Raw genomic sequence first — 20228 nt, forward strand, 5'->3', positions numbered from 1 at the left:
CGCTCTGACTGACCGAACACCACCTTAGTCCGTCCCCTGTCCTTCTCTTCCAGCCGGCCCCCTCTCGCACTTTGGTCACCGCCAGCCAAAAACCATACCCGAAGCCACAGCCTCTTCTCTATTGCAGCACATCACTCACGTCTAGTAGTCCACCAACCCTACCAATTTCCCTAGGCGGCCTCTCTGCCAGTCGCCAGCCTCACAGTCTTTCAGACGGCTACTTGTCTTTAGCACCTGTCTTCAGCCTCACAGTCGACATCCCTTGTCTCTCGTACTACCAAGACGACCCAACTCTCTCATACACTGTCGCCAGCCAGTCAACCGCGCAGCGCCTCACTCCACAAGGCTGCGCTCCCTTCACACTAGGCACGCGGCTCCCTCTGGCTTGCCGAATCACCACTTGTCTTTGTCTGACTTCAGCACCCTTCCTTTTGCACTAGCAGCCAGGCCACCCACTTCAAGGCAGTCTCAATACCCTCCACCTTTGACACCAGCACGTCGGCTTCCACCAGCCGTTGCCTTCACACAGTTGCCAGCCGTCACAAAGGTGGCCTACTTCCACATCTGGCGCTCTGTCGCCAGCAGCCAGCTATGCCAAGCTGCCTCTGTCTCTTTTCCACAGGCAGCGCCCCACCAGCAGCTGCGCCTAGCCACATGAACCCTTGCTTTTCTCTCTCAGCCGGCGTCCTCTTTTGACCAAGACTACTTCTTGTCCACACCTCAAAGGCGCTCACCTTGCGCCTACTATCTTCGCAGCCTCCATCACCCAGCCTTGATATACAAGGTGACCATCTTTCCAGCGCTTTCACCTCTGGTCCCGCCTAGTCCCACCAGCCGGCTCTGCCCTTGTCATCTTTGTTGAAGCCACCAGCTAAAAACCAGTCGCCAACGCGTTTACACCAGCAGCTGCAGCTAACTTCACTTCGCTTTGTCTTTGCAGAATTACCCGCCAGGCGCTACCACGTACAGAGCGGCTGCTCCTTCTTACCATTAGCTCTCCACGATCACTCCAGCGCAACTCCTTGTGCCTATCTCTGCTGAATCACCAGCGAGCACTTCGTCAACGACAAGGCTGCCTTCCCTTTGGTGCCTGCTTCTACGCTCGAGAGCCCCTCGGGCTCACACGGCGGCCTTTTTCTTGCCTGCACCCTCCTCGTAGCTTTCTCCTCCGGCTCCCTAGCAAAGCAGTCCTTCTAGAATCACCAACCCACTATCCTTTTTTGAACAAGGCGGCTACTACCTTATCTTCGCCAGCCTCTGCAGACAGCAACGACACCCGCCAGCCTTTCTTGTACAAGGCCTCCTCTTCACACAGGCGAGTGTCAGCTCTGCAACTTCTCCACAGCAAGGGCCACCTCTGTGGCGTCCGGCGGTCCTCTTCAAGGCGGCTATCTTCTCCTTTCTTCACACCTTCACGACTCTTCGCCAGCTTCTAGATAGCGTGCTGGTAGCAAAACAACATTTCCACGTGGCTACAAGTTGGCCACCTTGTTTATTATATTTTTATTCTTTATTTTCCCTAAGGCCTAAAGATGGCCACCCTCACGCCTTCATTTCACACCAATGTCCAAGGCAATACTGGTCCTCTTTCACCTTTAATAAATTGCCCATGCCCTCCATACACTTCTTTCAAATGCAACCTTTAATTGCCCACTTATACTTGGGGACGTGTACACAATTCCAACAACCGAGCAGCTGATATTCATCTCCAGCCATATTCCGGACAGGCCTGCACGAGCCTCAAAACAAATCCATCCACATTGAACACCTGGCAACGCCCTCAAAACCAAACTCTTCACAATTCCCACGCATCCATATGTACCGAGCCATAAAAACCTCTCAGAAAAATGCCTGACAACGTGTAGCAAGGTTATAACACCTGTATCCCTTTTGCTCAAGGGAATATCCAATAAACACACATTTTTCAGCTTTTCAATCCAGCTTAGTTCTCAACTCATCTGGCACATGCACATATGCAATACATCCAGATGAGACAAATCAGGTTTTCTGCCACTAGTAAACCTCTCTTCTGGAGTTACATCATGTATGGCTGCAGTTGGAGTCCTGTTCATGATGTATACTGCTGTAGAAACAGTCTCAACCCAATAGCTATGCGGCATATTCTTCTCTTCCATCAATGCTCGCGCAATCTCAACAATGTGCCTGTTTTTTCGCTCAGCAACTCCATTTTTTTGTGGAGTGTATCTGCATGTAAAGTGTCTCCGAATACCATTCTTCTTCAAAAATTCAGAGAACTCATTGGAGAAGTACTCTCCCCCTCCATCTGACCTTAGGCACTTTACATATTTTCTTGTTTGCTTTTCAACCAAAACTCTGAAATTCTGAAAGTGAGTGAACACCTCACTCTTCTCCTTCATGAAATATACCCACACTTTCCTTGTGTGGTCATCAATGAATGTCACATAATACCTGCAGCCTCCCATAGACATGGTCTTCGTAGGACCCCATACATCTGAATGCACAACATCTAGTGCATTTCTACTCACATATCTGTTACGTGGAAATACATGCTTTGTTTGCTTTCCAAATTGGCATGCTTCACATATTCTCTGCATACCTTCCACTTTAAACTTTGGTAGCCCTGTCACAATTCCTTTAGTCTACATAGACTTCATTCTCTGCACATTCACATGTCCAATTCTTTTATGCCAAATATCTATGTCTGTAATAATTCCTGAACCATTGGCAAACATTGCAGCACTCATTTCAGGCATGTCTACATTCAACGTAAACATTCTACCAACTCTTTTGTTATGTTCGGAACGTGAAGTACATCTGCAAGGTACTTCACTTTGCCATCCTGCATAGACAATGACACATCTCCAACATGGGCAATTGGATGAGCAGTGTCATCCCCTGTTTCCACAAAACCTGGTCTTTCAAGGTTTTTCATCTCCTTAAACCACTCCCCATGACTTGTCATGTGGTTAGAAGCACCTGAATCCACATACCATACATCATCTTTTTGTGCTGCTTCAACATTTTCAGACATGGCATTCACGACATGCTGCATAACAAACAACCTTTCATTATCCTCATTGGTTCTGCTTGAGGATGCATAGTTGTTCTGCTGCACTTTCCCATTTTGCATGTCAGCCTGCTTCTTATAACATTCTGCTTACACATGTCCAGGCTTACCACAATAAAAGCATTCACGTGCATCATTATATTGCCTTTGCCAATTTCCACGTCCTCTTTGACTCCCCCTGCCTCTGAATTTGCCTCTTCCACCTGTGTGTTGTTTGATGTTGTTGTTGTGTATTCTGGGACTGTTGTTGTTGCTGCTGTTGGCCATAATTCTGATTGCCTGTTCGGCCACCTCTTTGACTGCATCCACAACCTCCTCTACCTTGTCCTCTTCCTGAACTTGTGTAGAAGGCCTGTTGCTCTGAACTGTTTTTGTTTTGTGAAGACTGTTGGTCTTCACCCAAGCTCTTCTCTTCTATAATCAGCATAGACACCAAATTTGTAAAGTTGGGAATGTTTTCCCGAGTCTGAATAGACGTCTTGAACGCCTTGTATTGTGGCTCAAGACCACGTAGACAGACTTCCACCTTATCATCATCATCTACTGACACACCAATAGATGCAAGGGATTCCACAATACCCTTTATCTTCAATGCATAGTCATTCACAGACATGCTCTTTTTCTCTACAGTATGAAGTTCATTCTTCAACTGTATCTTACGTGCCTTGGTATTTGTTTCATAGAGTTTTACCAAGGTGTCCCACGCCTCCTTAGGGGACTTGGCATCATGAATGTGCCCAATCATGGTGTCCTGTATACTAATGGAGAGCCAATACATAACTTTCCTGGGTCCTTGGTTCCAGTCTTTAAACTCTTTCATATCTGCACCAGTCAGATTTATGTCTGGTATCTCCGGTGCCTCTTTATGCTCACCTTCTATGGAGTCCCAATAGCCCTTTCCCATCAGGAAATTCATCAACCTGAATCTCCAAGCATGGAAGTTGTTCTTATCAAGCTTCTCAGCCACAATTTGGGTTATGCCATCATTTGACATCTTGCTAGACAGACAAATTTACCAGAAATAGCACTCTGGTTTGTCCTGCACAAACTGCTGTATTTTTTGCAGCGGTACTGTAGTACTCTCAAATGTCACAACCAGTGATTTCAATATGCATACATACACCCAATGGCAACTGTTGACCACTTTGCAGTACCCACAGTGTCTGCACAGCCAATTTGTCTTCCTATAGTTCTTAAAACAGATTTCTGCAGAGAATCGATGACTTACCCGCAGTGCTCGAAATCGCCTGCTTTCTGAAAAACAGAGGTCCACACGCGCTTGAAACGCATTTTCGGCCCAGAAAATTATTGTCCGATAGGACAGTATAGTTGCCCTATAGCTTTACTCCCGCGAAGAAAGCTCCTCAACCAGAGATCGTTTGCCGGTGCCTCCCGTAGAGCTCCCGACAAGGGTGTAGTTACCAACGCAAATAGGGAAGAGTAGTTGAAGCTCTTACCCTCGTACCGCTTCCTATGGTTCTCTTGCTTGCAGCTCAGCCCTTAGCATGAACCAGGCTCTGATACCATGAAAAGATGCAGGGGGGAAGAGAGCTTGAGCTCTTGCAAGCACACACACACTCACAAAACCCTAATAGAGAACACACAAGGTGAGAGGATGAAAATCTTCTTCTTCTACACTCAACACTCAACACACCATATACAAAAAGAAGAGCACACAATATGAAAGGTACTCAACCAAATACATACAAGGGTTCTCTATAGTGTGAACCCAACTAAATGAGCTGGCGCTATAACTATGCCAGTCTCTAGAATGGCTGTCACACACAGCCTGTCATCCCACTAGCCGCATATCACCCATGATCTCACCAACCATGCTAGTGGTATAAGTGTGGGGCCTATCCCCCCAGGCGGGTCATCAGTGTCCACTGCCTCACTAGATGAGCTCGATATCTCAACAATGCTTATGAGCAGGAGGGCGAAGGACAAGGTAATTTCGCAGATGTTTGGAGATAACAAAAAGACGTTGCTGCATATGAAGAAAGAGTTGTATTGGGAAGAGCTAATAGGGGAGGCGGACTCTATTTTGGAGGGTTTATTTGTATATGATGATGTTATCTACACCCCACCATTTATGCAATGGGTGAAAGAGGAGCGATCGAAACACATACCATGGGTCTTCCATGAGGTGTGGGCAAAGATTGGAAAAGTGAAGGAAGGCCAAAAGCAACCTGAGGTGGAGAATTCCGCAAAGAGGGTTGTCTACAGGTATATATCTTCTAATGCCATTCTATTTTTGCAAAAAATACATATACGCATTTAAAAAAAATATTTTAGTGCTATTTGTTTTATTTTGGATATGTAGGTGGGTCCAGCTACTCATTGGCCAAGGTCTAATGGACGAAGAGACGGAAGCAATTGATCAAAGAATGGGCAGATCCAAATTCCTTGGAAGCAATGTACCCGAAGGAATGGGTTGAGAGAGGGGTTTCTGATTGGGAATATAAGAGATGTTCTTGGTGGTTGGACTATCCTCTAAATCATGTGCCTCCAAGTGAGGAGCTCCTAGAAAAAGGTACTTTTTTGCTTTCTACTGAATTATATGCATGTAAATGTATATGTATATGTATATGTATATGTAAACCTTCCTACCTATACAAATACATACCTATACATACATATAAATATATATAAACTATCCATATGCATATACATATTAGATACATATACATACATATATATACATATGTAAACATATATGTACATATACATATGCATACATAAATACATACCTACATACATACACTAAATTATATACTAAATTCCTACATACATACAAAGTTCATGTTACATTTAAGATTTGGCATGTTAGATTTTAAAGAAACATTGTTAAGTTTTGAAGTTTATTTTGGGATTTTTTAGAAAATGCAAAGGAGATGCTGTCTAATTTTTTTATAAATTTGTACATATATACATACATACGTACATACATAGTTCATGTTACATTTAAGGTTTGGCATATCAGATTTTAAAGAAATGTTGTTAAGTTTTGATATATACATACCTACATACATATACATATAAATAGATACATATACCTACATACATATACATACACATACATATACATAGATACATACCCACATACATATACATATAAATATACATATATATATATACATATATATATACATATACATATGCATATACACATACATATACATGTACATATACATATACATAGATACATATACATATGTTATATATATATATATATATATATATATATATATATACATATATACACATATACATACATAAATATATATACATACATATACACATATACATACATATATATATACATGCATATAAACCTACATACATATACATATACAAAAAAGGTCTGGGGATTTCTACCTTTTTACTAAATTATCTTGATCTATTTCTTGAAGAATTTAAGAATTACCAATCTGAGCTTGAAAGAGAGCCCCCAACTCAAGAAGACTCTACAATACCTTCCCCACAACCAACAAACTTGACCCAGTCTCCAGTAGTTAGATCCTCGAGTGTGGCCCCAAAACCATCCACACCACTATCACGAGTGCCACAATCACACCAAGAGCACACATCTACATCGTCTCAAGTGCAACGTGAGAGGCGAACAAAGAGACGTCTTGACATTATGCATGATGTTCAAGAGGGAGACCCCACAAATGAAGATCAAGAGAGAGACCCTCCACAGCATCTTCAAGAGGGGGAGGTGTCAGGACAATGTGACATCATGGACATGACTAGTAAGAGTACTTTCCATCGCAAATTTATTTTGAGAAGTGTGTGCTTTCGAAATGCATCTCATTTTTTGCCTTGTTTACTTGCAGGTGAGAGATGTTTTTCACACATATTGCTGGTAGACGTCCACACTCTTTCGGAGGGCTCAGATAGGTAAAAAGAATAATTTCACCATATAATTAGTTTTCCAAGTTATACTTACCAAAACCAAACATCATAAATCTTTTATGTAGTGTGGACGAATTCTTGATGAAGATTCCCAAGGCTCTATCTCATACAGGTGCTCCCTCAGATACAGTGGCTCGCCTCGTATAGGCTGACTTTCCTACAGGTTTACAAGTTGTTGATGTAGATACGGATGGGTGTCCCTCATGGAATCAAGTTTCTTCATCATTGATACGTGCCACACTCAGTTTTGTTGGTTTGTTTGTGGCTGATGAGGGTTGGTTTATGTGTTTGAGTCTAATGGATCAACTTCCTAAAATATATTCCATGGGAAAGAAAATTGGATTGGTCATGCATCAAACAATGTCTGTTCATGTGGATTCAAGTTATTTGTATGAGAATGGAGAACGGGTAAGTTATAATCTCTCAAATATTTCCCTTTATGTATACATGTTATGTGGTATGGATATCCAAACATAATGTTTTCTCGTTATGGTAGTGGATACATTGGCGCTTTTAGTATGTTCTATCGAGTAAATTGCCATGTCCCTATTATTGATCGTGCGAGGTTGGGCAAAATGTTTCAAAGAAGTTATTCAATGCTCAATGAAATTTCATTTTTGAGAAGAATAAGAAGCATCCATTCCAACGCACGATGGTCTTGGAGCATTACATTCGAGGTGGTGCAGAAAGATCTCCTATGTTCTTTATACTTACTTTTTCAAAATACTTAGATGCACGTTTATGATTGCATTTCATTGTAGGTGGCTAGTGGAGACCTTCTCAAGTGAAGGAGATGGTGTCTTGGACATTTTTACGGGATGTGGAGGCTTGGGACGTGCATGCCAAGAGTTAAAAAGGCACTATATGGGGATAGAGAATGACATGGAGGTAGCCAAAGCATGTCTGGGAGATTTCTCATTAGAGGATAGGTCGGGATGACACATAGAAGAATGCTATAATTTGTGGATCAAAAGACTTTGTAATCGAGATTGTCATGGTTTGTTGGAACTTTAAAGATCGATGTATACATTTTTGATCTTTAAAAGATTGTGTTTTATATTTAAGTAAGTAAGAAAGTATGTATGTATGTATATATGTTAGTGCATAGGTAGCTCTTGTATGTATGTATGTATGTATATGTATATGTACGAGGTGTATGAATTTAGGTAGATATATGTATATATATAATTATATCAATAAGTATGATGTGGATCAAAAGACTTTGTAATCGAGATTTTCATGGTTTGGAACTTTAAAGATCGGTATATACATTTTTTATCTTTAAAGGATTGTTTTTTATATTTAAGTAAGTAAGAAAGTATATATGTATGTATGTATGTATATATGTTAGTATGTAGGTAGCTCTTGCATGTATGTATGTATATGTATATTTTGTATGTGTATATGTATGAGGTGCATGAATTTAGATAGGTATATGTATATATGTAATTATATCAATAAGTATGATGTGGATCAAAAGACTTTGTAATTAATATTTTTATGGACTAGATCTTTAAAAGACTGAAATTTATATTGTTGATCTTTCAAAGCTTGTTATTTATATGTAAGTAAGTTCTTGGTCCTTTACAAAGCTCATAGTAAGTTCTTGGTCCTTTACAAAGCTCATAGTAAGTTCTTGGTCCTTTGCAAAGCTCGGACTACTTGTTCATTGCTCCAAAAAGCTCGGCAAAAAAAGCTCGCAAAAAAAAATCCCCTGCAGTTTCCCCATGTGAGTATTGAACACCAAAACTAACTGCCCTTTTGAAAAAATATTTTTCTTCGAGTGCCGATGCACCTGACATTCCTCCAATTCTAGAGTTCATGCACCCAACCAGTAAAAACTCCGCAAAGGCCGATCTTCATCCAATGAACTCAAGACTTCCAATCGATATGCCAAGGACTCTGCTAGCAGCAATTTATCTTCCACCACAATCCATAAACTTGGCACAACAAACTCGACCGGTGTGATAGCCTCCATGCAAAAAGCCACCTTGAAAGGGGTTAATCTAGTTGCTACCTTGTAATAAGTTGTGCGCGGTACGCCCAAAGTGCTGATCCATCCGATGCTTGTTGTTCTGATGAGCTTGGTAAGAATGCACACAATCTGTTTATTGGATGATTCAGCCAATCCATTGGCTTGCGGATAATAGGGGGTGATTTCTTATGAAGAATCAAATAAAACCATGTTATTCACCTGATAACTTTACTAATAAAATGACCCCCTCGATCACTGACCAACTCCACCAGGCAGCCAAAACAAGTGAATACATCCTTGTAAAGACACTTTGCCACACTGAAAGAGTAGAGTAATTCTTCAATGCGAACTTCAAAGGAACGACTCCGCAATGCGAGCTGCCTCCAGGTGATCTTTCGTCAAATGAGTTGGCATAACACCTGTAGAAAGAAAATAAAACATTTCCTCATACCATGTCCAAGGCATGGAAGGAGGCAAAACTGCATCAAGAACTAGATCCGCTTCATTTGAAACAGCAAAAAGCGATGCATCCAGAAACTCATCATCCACTCATGTAGCTTGTTCTCCCGAATCTAGTCTTGAAAGATAATCTACTACTACGTGCTGAGATCCTGGTCGATGAATGACTTCAAAGTCAAAATCTTACGTAGCAAAACAACATCCACCTAACCAATCTTCCGATTAAATTATGTTGTCACACCAGATAAAGCAATGCAGAATGGACCACATGAGAATAGGACATTCTCCCCACTAGTAGATAAGCTGAAAATTCTTCACTAAATAGATCATGCCTAAGAACTCTCACTCTGTTATTACTGAATAATTCTTCTCCTACTACGGAGGATAATCTGCGGTGGCTGGCATAATAAACAGGTCGAAACTAGCTCTAGCACTCTTCTCTTGCATTAATACACTGCTAATTACCGTGTCCAAAGCATCCACAAAGACATAAAATTACTTCTCCCAATCAGGTGGCATCATAACTGGTGCACGGGACAATTGTATCTTCAACCTTTGATATGCCAAATCACATTCTTTTGTCCAAGAAAATTCTTTATGGTCCGCATGAGCCACCAAATTGAGCAAAATTGCCAAATGCACCAGAAACCTTAAATGTCGCCCATGCCCAACGGAATTTGACCCAAAAATACCACATTCACTCCTTTGGATTAACAGGTGTGCTGGAGCTTGCATCACAGCCACCACCTTATCGGGATCCACAACAATGCCTACTTGTGATATAATGTGCCCCAATAACTTCCCACTCCGAACTGCAAAGGCACACTTTAAGGGATTTAAGCTAAAAGATACCTCTCAAATTTTTGAAAAAACAAGATGTTCCAAATGCTGAATAGAAGTCCCAAACACACTAAGATCATCCAGAAAGACCTGCATGAAATCTGTCAAGAATGGCCCAAAAATTTCATGCATATCCCATTGAAATGTACCTGGAGGATTCCTCAAGCCAAACCACATCACTGTACACACAAACACACCCTAAGCTGTGTGATGAATGTTGTCTTAACTTGATCCTCTAGTGCCATCCAAATCTGATTGTATCCACTAAACCCATCAAGAAATGAATACATCTCATGGCCTACCACGTCATCCAAGATGGTATCCATGTATGGAAAGGGAAAAGGATCTGGAAGAACAGTAGCCGCATTAAGTTTCCTATAATCAACACAGATGCGTATCTTCTTATTCTTCTTGGGCACGATCACGATTGGAGACATCCACTTCGGATTCTCTATTGGAGCAATGAATCCAACCCACAGGAGAAAATCCTGCTCTTCTTTAACCTGCTTTGCAACATGCAGATTCATTCTGTACCGCTGCTGTCTAGAAGGAACTTCATCTGGCTTTAAATGAATGCAATGCTGATAAAACTTCGGATCCAGGCCCTTCATGCCTGAGTAATCCCATCATGCAAAGACATCCATAAATTCTGTCAAAAGATCCACCAGAGCCTCCCGAAACTTATCCAGCAAACTACTGACTCTCACTGGTTTGGATCCCTTATCTTTTCCCAAAAAGACTATCTCCAGAGCATCTTCTTCAACTCTGGTAACCTTACTCATTTGCACCTCAAAATCTCTTTCTTCTTCCAAAATATCTTTCAACTCACCATCTGGGAAACGACCATCCTCACCAGAAAATGGCTCCTCGAGGATCTTCTCTAGCATAGGAGCCACCATCCGTACGGTCGCATACTCCACAGAAATGCAAGCTACACCCACCACACATAGTGGGACCAAATCTGCATTAGCCCAAAAAAACATAAGAACATTTGTTTTGTTGTTTTGCCATATGTAGAGAGGTTCGTCTCTAACTGATGATTCCTTTGTGTTTTGTAGATATTTGACATATGATATTTGCTTTCTTATATCTTTTTCTTTTTTCTAGTGGGAATTGGAGTGCTTGTGTCATTAATCGTCTGAGAAGGATTGTTATTTTCATGAACAATCTAACTAGCATGCATGGGCAGATTAAATTGTAAGTTCTCCTTAATAACTTGAATATTAAGCTTTATTCTCTATTTTTCCTTATATTCAAATTGTAAGTAGTTCTCCTTGATAACTTGAATATTGAGCTTTATTGTTTATTTTTCCTTATATTAAAATTTGGTTTTTAATAGGGTATGTAAGAGAGCTATTGCAGCTATTGAAGATGAATATCCAAATTATAAAAAGGAGGCAGAGCATAAGTTTTTGAATCAGCCACCGATGGCGTTACAAAAAGATTCTACCTCACGTGGATGGCATGTTATTGCCAATGTGTGGAAATATCTTTTATCTAAATATACTGAGATTAATAGCAGTGTAGGTTAAATTAAAAACCCATTATTTTTGTAGTAAATTTTTACTTAATTTTTTAACTTATGTTCTGTAGTTCTTGGTTCTTAAATCTGAAAAGTTTTTTTAATTTGTGACAAACTCTTGGATCTCACGAGTTTTGGATGTGGAGTGTTCATGTGCAAGAGCTATAACTATAATCTTGAATAATTCAATTACTCCAAATGATCCAGATTCTCCACCACCCCTAAGGGATTCATAAAAAGAGGTCTGAATATTGTAATTCTAAAAGAACAACCTAAAAATTTACAAAGACACAGCAATTAAAGACAAAACTTTTCATTGATGAATTACATACGTATATTTACAAAATCCAAAGAGTAAATAGAATTCATAAAAAAACTCCAAAGCTTTCTTATTAAGTCATGCTTATACAATCATATTCCTAATCAGCATCTACCGAGGTCTTCGACTCCATTCGCATTCGAATCTTTCTATTCTTCACCTTGAACTGTTCCCCACTTATATCTTCACTTCCCATGATATTGAGGTGCTCCCTAATATTTAGTAGGCTCCAATGCTTGCTTGCACTTACAATTTCCACCACACCATTGGGCAACCTAACGCATATGTCAAGAGGCAAAACAACTTATTCATCTACTTGCAATGGACCCAACTACTATTTTTCTTCATCCACCGTTCGTAATAAAAGCGAATGTATAAGGTAGCACGAGCTTTAAGATACCAAAATGTAACACTAGACTCTACTATTTTGCACTTGAATGTATCATCTTTATGATGCCCCTCTACAATGTCCCACTGCTCTCCAAGCGGCAACCATGTTATCACCTAGTACTTTCTTGCACACAAACATGGTAAGTGTTTGTGAGAAAGTAAATTGATTGAACATATTAACAAAAAGATGAATTGGACATACCCAACTGAGACCCACAGATTGAGATGGCTTTGTAAACTTCAAAGATCCTTGTATGTCACAAAGCATCTTTGATTTCATAACCATAACCGTCCACCAAGCATTAGGAGTTGGCCATTCAACAAAAGAGAGGAGAGGAGATGTAATGATCTCTACCTTACCAAACCCACCGTCATGCATTGGCACCATATAGGAGTGCCAGTAAAAGAAGATCTTTTCCTTAAGAGAAGGTATGCACTGGTTTTACAAGAAAATAATGCCTCACCAATGTCTGCATCATGGAGTGCTTAAAATGTTCCGGTAAGGCTTTGCAATGGTTTCTCCTCTATCAAGTTGGAAGGAAAAATATCTACAACCCAAAAATCAGATCATTAAATATGAAAGATGTAGCTATCGTAATATCACAAGCCTCCTTCCTTCCGTATGATACTTACAGTTGCATGGGAATTGAGTTTGTTTACGAAGATGTATGTCTCGTGCCGTGTCGTGTACACATGTTGTACACATGTTGTACAATGGCCACCAAGTTTCCATTGCTTGAGTTTTTGAATCCCTCTAAATGACCCTTCCAATGAAGCTCCATCACATCTCGTGTGGGGACCAATAGCAGTAGACTACAAGAAAACCCAAACACCCTTGTGAAATGTCTCTCTCACCCAAGCACCATCATCGTCCCTCTTATTGTATAGTGAGATCTCCTCAATCTCATATTTTGGTCTTATTTGTGGTGCATCCATATCAATTGTGAAGATATGGTAGTAAGATTAGGGTTGGGCAAATGAGATAGAGAAAGAAAAAGCAAAGACGCTATGCAGATTAGGGTTTTGGGCTTGATGGTCTCATTAGGGTTGGGAAAATGAGAAAGAGATGGAAGAGAAAGGGAGGAAGAGTTTAATTTGGACATTCAAGAGGGAAAGCGGACTTGAAAATGAAATTTTGGACTACAATGAAATTTGAGATGGGTTTTTGGGAGGAAAAGTGAGTTTTGGGGGAATCTCAAAAATTTTAAAATTTTAAGGATTTTTTGAGCCACGAAAATGGTGGGATCATACCTACCCTAAACCCCCTACTCTTTTAGAGGGACAAGTGTAATTATTAGTAATGAAAGCCTAGTCCCCCTTCCTACATCCTAGTCTCCCTCCCTATATTCAAAGGAGACCAAATGTGCACAATCCTCTATTCCTATTGGTCCGTTGCTAATTACTTTCATTAGTAAAAGGTCCAAAATATGTTCAAATGCCCCCTAATGCTTCCTGAGCTTCAACCGCAGGCCACTACAGGGGACAACTTACCCAAATCAGTGCGGGTTGTCAACCAGGACTGGTGAAAATTTGGAATAAGCTTAAGTAATTGTCCCGACTTGATCTGAAGTGGTGCTTGCAAGAGTACATCACAGTCATTGCCTTCTTCTGATTTTACCATCGTTGCGCGTTTGAGGCCATTGTAAATCCCTCCGACACTTGCAGACTACTCTACGACTCCGAAGAATCCGCAATCACTGTAACATGTTCCCAAAAGTAAATCGCATGTGAGGTTTTCACAGCCTCAGCTTTGGGTGCTTGCTCCTGAACCCAAGAGGTAACTTGATGCCGCACTTCTTCATGTGCTGGCTAATCAATGCTAGCCAATTTTGATGCTTGAACTAGAGGCCGACTCTTCTTACCAGAGCGTGTTACCACACAAACTTTTGCATTTCCCTGCTCAGCAAGAGACTCAATTTGAGCCATAGATGCACTTGGTTGCTTCCTTGCAGCCTTTTCTTGTCTCTCTGCCTTCCTACGGTCATACTCATGCGCCTTTGGGCACTCTGGTTGTTGCCAATGCCCTTCCTTTGTGCAGAACAAACAAATGCATGGCCTTTCACTGCCCTTGGCCACCCCGACCCCAACCATGGCCTCCTCCTTGACCCCGACCTCCGCTGGGGTAGCCATAAGCATTATCCGAACCACCCACTGTTTGAGCAAATGCCAGGATCTTTATCCTTCCATTGAATGGGGCCTCTAGCCCATTGGCCCCTCCCATTATAATAACAATCAGCGGTATTATGAGAATTAGAAGTGCAGATGGCATGCCATTTCTCATTGAGTGCACACTCCGTTGTGGCACGTAGAGCAGTAGTCGAGGATTCCCCAGACACCACTATGCTGACCTTCCCACCTTATGGGTCTTCCTGGTCGCTTTCACCAGTTCGACATCCGAATCTTTGCTACTACTGTCTCATAGAAGAATCTTCATCTGGACTCTCCTCATCCGAATCTTTAGAGCCACTGTGCTTCCTCCCGTGAGATGACTTCTCTTTGGATTTTTTCTTGTTGGGCATGTCTTTGCCCTCCAAGGATTCTCCGGCCACAATCGCCCTTGCAATCACATCTGGCAGCGCTGGCAACCTTATCCACAATTGCTAAGGCTATTCGAAGATCCTTAGACAAGCCCTTGAGAAAATAGTCATTGAGCACCTCCTGTGCTGGATGTTGGTTTTGAGGAACCCGCTGTAACATGACCCGAAATCGAGCTCCATAATCCTCAACTATGCGGTTGCTCTGCTTAATCACATGCAGCTCCTCCAAATTCTAGGCAATGGTCTTGTCCACTCGAAAGCACCGATAGCCATCCTCACCGCATCAAAAGTCTGAAAATGATTCACAGGGTATTCCACCAACCATTGGGAAGCCTTCACACTCAGAGTGGACTCGAACATAGATTCCATATGTAATTGATCCAATGGGGGCGGCACATTAAGATTGTATGTCTTCTCAAACTTCTGGATGTGAGCATCGGATCCTCAAAAGATTTCCCGCAGGCTAAGCCATCTGCTATGTGGGGGGAACTACCAGTGGTGGATGTGTCGATCCCGAGAACAACTGTCGAACCGCCGCAAGTGGGGAACGCAGAGGAGTTAACAACCACCTCTCTGCCTATGGAACACGGGGAGGGGGCAGGAATGGCTGCGCTGCTAGGGATTGCCCGGCTGGGAGTGGCATACCACACCGAAAACTATGAAGAAAAGGAACAAGAATCATCCGCCGCATCATCGCCATCATCCTTCAAACGACGATGCTACGGCCGCCCCCCTGTAGTAGTAGTAACCACCAAATCAGGAGGTCCCTGTGAGAACGCGTGCGCATGCAACCGCATCATCAAGAGAACATCGTGGTCGCCAAGTGTGTTACGTACTTCACATCAGTACAGTAATACAGGAATGATTACCCTCTTAGCATACAACATTAATTGGAAAGGTGACTTTTAATGCTAAATGAACACAGAAACGATTATACATTAATTGGAAAGGTGACTTTTAATGCTAAATGAATACAGAAACGATTATACACAGAGTGACGTAGTTAATGCTCCATTAACACAGACTATAGAATTATCGCATGAAACACTAATTAATTGATTGCTTGATTTCTCTGAATACACAAGCATATAGCCTTTTAATGCTAAATGAATACAGAAACGATTATACACAGAGTGACGTAGTTAATGCTCCATTAACACAGACTATAGAATTATCGCATGAAACACTAATTAATTGATTGCTTGATTTCTCTGAATACACAAGCATATAGCCTTTTAAAGAGTTACATAGTCGCGGGATTAAAATAGGTGCGACCTCCTATTTACACCCCTTGAGATCCAATAATGACCATTGCTATAAGGTACGCATTATGGCATTATGCTTGCGGTCCAGACTCCAGACTTGGAGTGTGCGGTCTTACGGTGTAGCCCACATAGCAGAAAGAAAATTGAGTACCTCTTGTCATTCCCAATGGTGTCATATGATGGGACGATTCTTTCCAGTACAATACTTCCTAATTACCTACTCTTAGAGGATGTGGGGGGACTCTTTTTGTAGATGAAACATGATCAAATGTGAAAAATTGGTGATGGTCTTTATATACAACCTTGTTGAGATGCATAGGCGATGATGTAACAAGCGATGGTCCACAAATCGAACAAGCATTGTGATCAATTGGTGATGGTCTTCATATACAACCCTATTAAGATGCATAGTCCATGACGTAAGAGCAATGGTCCACAAATCGAACAAGCATTGTGATCAAATGTTGTGTAGAATAAGAGCTAGCATCACATGACTCTTCTTTATGTGCTTCCAAGGAAGGAGATTGTAGTTCAGTACCACCACTGGCCATGTGGTCCATGCCATGCCGATTTGAGACCAAATGGATTGAATCCATCCATCCCAATCCAAGTGGTAAGTGACCTGGCTTGTCCTTGAATTCTGACCACTCCTCTTCTATGTGTTGCCATGCATGTGAATCCATAGGAACCCTGCCGTCGGTGGAACGATTGTGTGTATGCCATGTCATGAGTTTGGCAATAGACTTGCAAAATAGAACATGTGTTGAATGTGAGGTATGATACAAAAATGCCTCAACACCTTTTGAGGAATCATCGTGCCTTAACGAGACTCCACATTTCTGACATTGTATTGCATCTTTGTGAGCACCCCTAAATAGCACACAATCATTGACACATGTATGTATACGTTTGTAATCCGTGCCAAGTGTTGTCAATACTCTCCTAGCATGCGTTGTTGTGTTTGGCATCTTCTTCTCATAAGGAAGAATTGTTCTCATGAACCTACAAAGGGTTTGAGAGAATTTTAATTATTGTAGTATGTAAAAATTATAGATTGCTAAAACCACAAACACTAAGAAATCACCCTGATACACTAGAATTTCTCCAATCATACATGGTTTGCAAGTTAATAACTCCAAGGTCACACAAAGGGTGAAGTATGCACACCCCTCGTATAGTGGAGTAAAAGCGGCTTGTCACCTGATCTTTGTCAAGTGTGGTTTCGGGCTCCTCCTCTCCTTCTTTCTCTAAGAAGTCATCAATAATCCCTTCCATGCCTAAAATTCATCGACTTCATGTGCCAATGATGGAGGAATTTCTTCCTCCTCATAAAGAGCATGCGGGCTCACCCCAATTGTAGCATGGAGGTCTTTAAAGCCTCTATGTAGTCATCCACTCATTACAAAGTAATGAGGCAGAGACTTCCTCATTCTATCATGTGTCTCCTCCTTGTCCTTGTCATTCTATGATGTGTCTCCTCCTTGTCCTTGTCATAAAAAAACATGGACTACCTTATGAATTTACCTAAATCATGTGCATAAGAACATGCAATAGTGAACGTATACACTCACCAAACTCTCGGATGTCGTACATCTTTGAATCGATCATAATCTTGCACATGCTTTATTGTGATTGGTTGTAAATGCAAGATGGGTCTCTTGCATCTCTCACATGGACATAGAATCTTTCGACGTAACCACTTATTTCAACTCCGTAGAACGGGTGCTGTGTCATCATCCGAAGAAGAAGGCCTGGATGGTCATCTATGCATATAATGGGCACCTAGTTGTCAACATCAGAATACAATTTAAGTGTATGAACATTGCATTCCATTTCATCAAACAAAAAATCAGCTTTCTGAAATCTACAAAGTATCTCTCTAGAATTTTTTAGCAGTATGTGGCTATGGGCATGACTATACCTATTCCAATAGAGCAATATACTAGGACAAAACAAAATTGGATACCTCCCTCCCACACACTGCTATACATGTGCCCATAGCCATGTATTGAGATAAAAAAATCGGATATCTCTCCCTCCCACACGTTGCGCCACATGCTTTTTCTTTCTCAAGTCATCTCCTTACATGCGTTCATAGGTCTACTAGGTGTAGGCTATGGCTCCCTTAGATCCCTTGCCCTTACAAGCCCTTCTCCCTTCACATGCCCTGCTCCGCCTCTCCCTTTACAAGCCCTCCCTCACCATCACAAGCAAACCCTCCTTTTCTCCCTTCACAATCCCTTCTCAAGCTAGTATGTAAAAATTGTAGATTGCTAATCGCAAACACTAAGAAATCACCTTGTTACACTAGCACTGATCCAATCATACATGGTTTGCAAGTTTAATAACTCCAAGGTCGCACAAAGGTTGAAGTATGCACACTCGTATAGTGGAGTGAAAGCAGCTTGTCATCACAATTGATCTTTGTCAAGTGTGGTTTCGGGCTCCTCCTCTCCTTCTTTCTCTAAGAAGTCATCAATAATCTCTTCCATGCCTGAAAATTCATCGACTTCATGTGCCAATGATGGAGGAATTTCTTCCTCATGTCAAGCACGCGGGCTCACCCCAATTGTAGCTTGGAGGTCTCTAAATCCTCTATGTAGTCATCCACTCATTACAAAGTAATGAAGCAAAGACTTCCACATTCTATGATATGTCTCCTCCTTGTCCTTGTCGTAAAAAAACATGGACTACCTTATGAATTTACCTAAATCATGTGCATAAGAACATGCGATAGTGAACATATACACTCACTGAACTCTCGGACGTGTTGTACATCTTCAAATCGATCATAATCTTGCACATGTTTTATTGTGATTAGTTGTAAATGTAGGATGGGTTTCTTGCATCTCTCACATTGACATATAATCTTCTGGCGTAACCACTTATTTCAACTCCGCACGGGTGCTGTGTCATCATCCAAAGAAGAAGGCGTCGATGGTCATCTCTATGCATATAATGGGCACCTAGTTGTCAACATCAAAATAAAATTTAAGTGTATGAACATTGCATTCCATTTCATTAAACAAAAAATCAACTTTTTGAAATCTACAAAGTAGCTCTTTAGAATTTTTTAGCGGTACGTGGCTATGGGCATGACTATACCTATGCCAATAGAGAAATATACTAGGACAAAACAAATTGGGATACCTCCTTCCCACACACTGCTATACATGTGCCCATAGCCATGTATTGAGATAAAAAATTTGGATATCTCTCCCTCCCACACGTTGCGCCACATGCTTTTTCTTTCTCAAGTCATCTCCTTAGATGTATTCATAGGTCTACTAGGTGTTGGCTATGGCTCCCTTAGCTCCCTTGCCCTTACAAGCCCTTCTCCCTTCACAATCCATGCTCCTCATCTCCCTTTACAAGCCCTCCCTCACCATCACAAGCAAACTCTCCTCTTCTCCCTTCACAATCCCTTCTCAAGCTCTTCTCACAAGAAAACCATCTTTTAACCTTTACAAGCCCTTCTCACAAGAAAACCCTCTTCTCACCTTCACAACCCCTTCAAGAAAGAAAACCTATCTTCTTCACAAGAAAACCTCTCTTTTCCATTCACAAGAAAGAAAGGCTTGCCTGCATAAGCATCACAAGGAAGGCGATATCAAGGTATGTACCATATCCTTATCTTCTTTGTTAACCAAATCAACATGATACCTTGCACAAGAGAGGGAGAGAAGAAGAGAAGGAAGGCCATGCAAGGGTCAGTTCAGAGACTAGCACTTAGCCAACCCTAATGAGGGTTAGCTCCCCGATGTGAGGCTGCTAGGGGATCACTCCACCTCCACTTGTGTTACTCAAATGGAACTTCCTCAAGGGGAAGGGAGCTATGGAAATATCTACCTCTACTCCATGCCTTTGCATATTTAAGAGTGATCTCAACAAGAAGAAGATAAGGATAATAGAAGGCAAGACAAGAATCATCACCTACATGCACACACCACAATC

Source organism: Cibotium barometz, chromosome 45 (assembly GCF_041138505.1).
Source record: "Cibotium barometz isolate CiBa-2024 chromosome 45, ASM4113850v1, whole genome shotgun sequence".
NCBI lineage: Eukaryota > Viridiplantae > Streptophyta > Polypodiopsida > Cyatheales > Cibotiaceae > Cibotium > Cibotium barometz.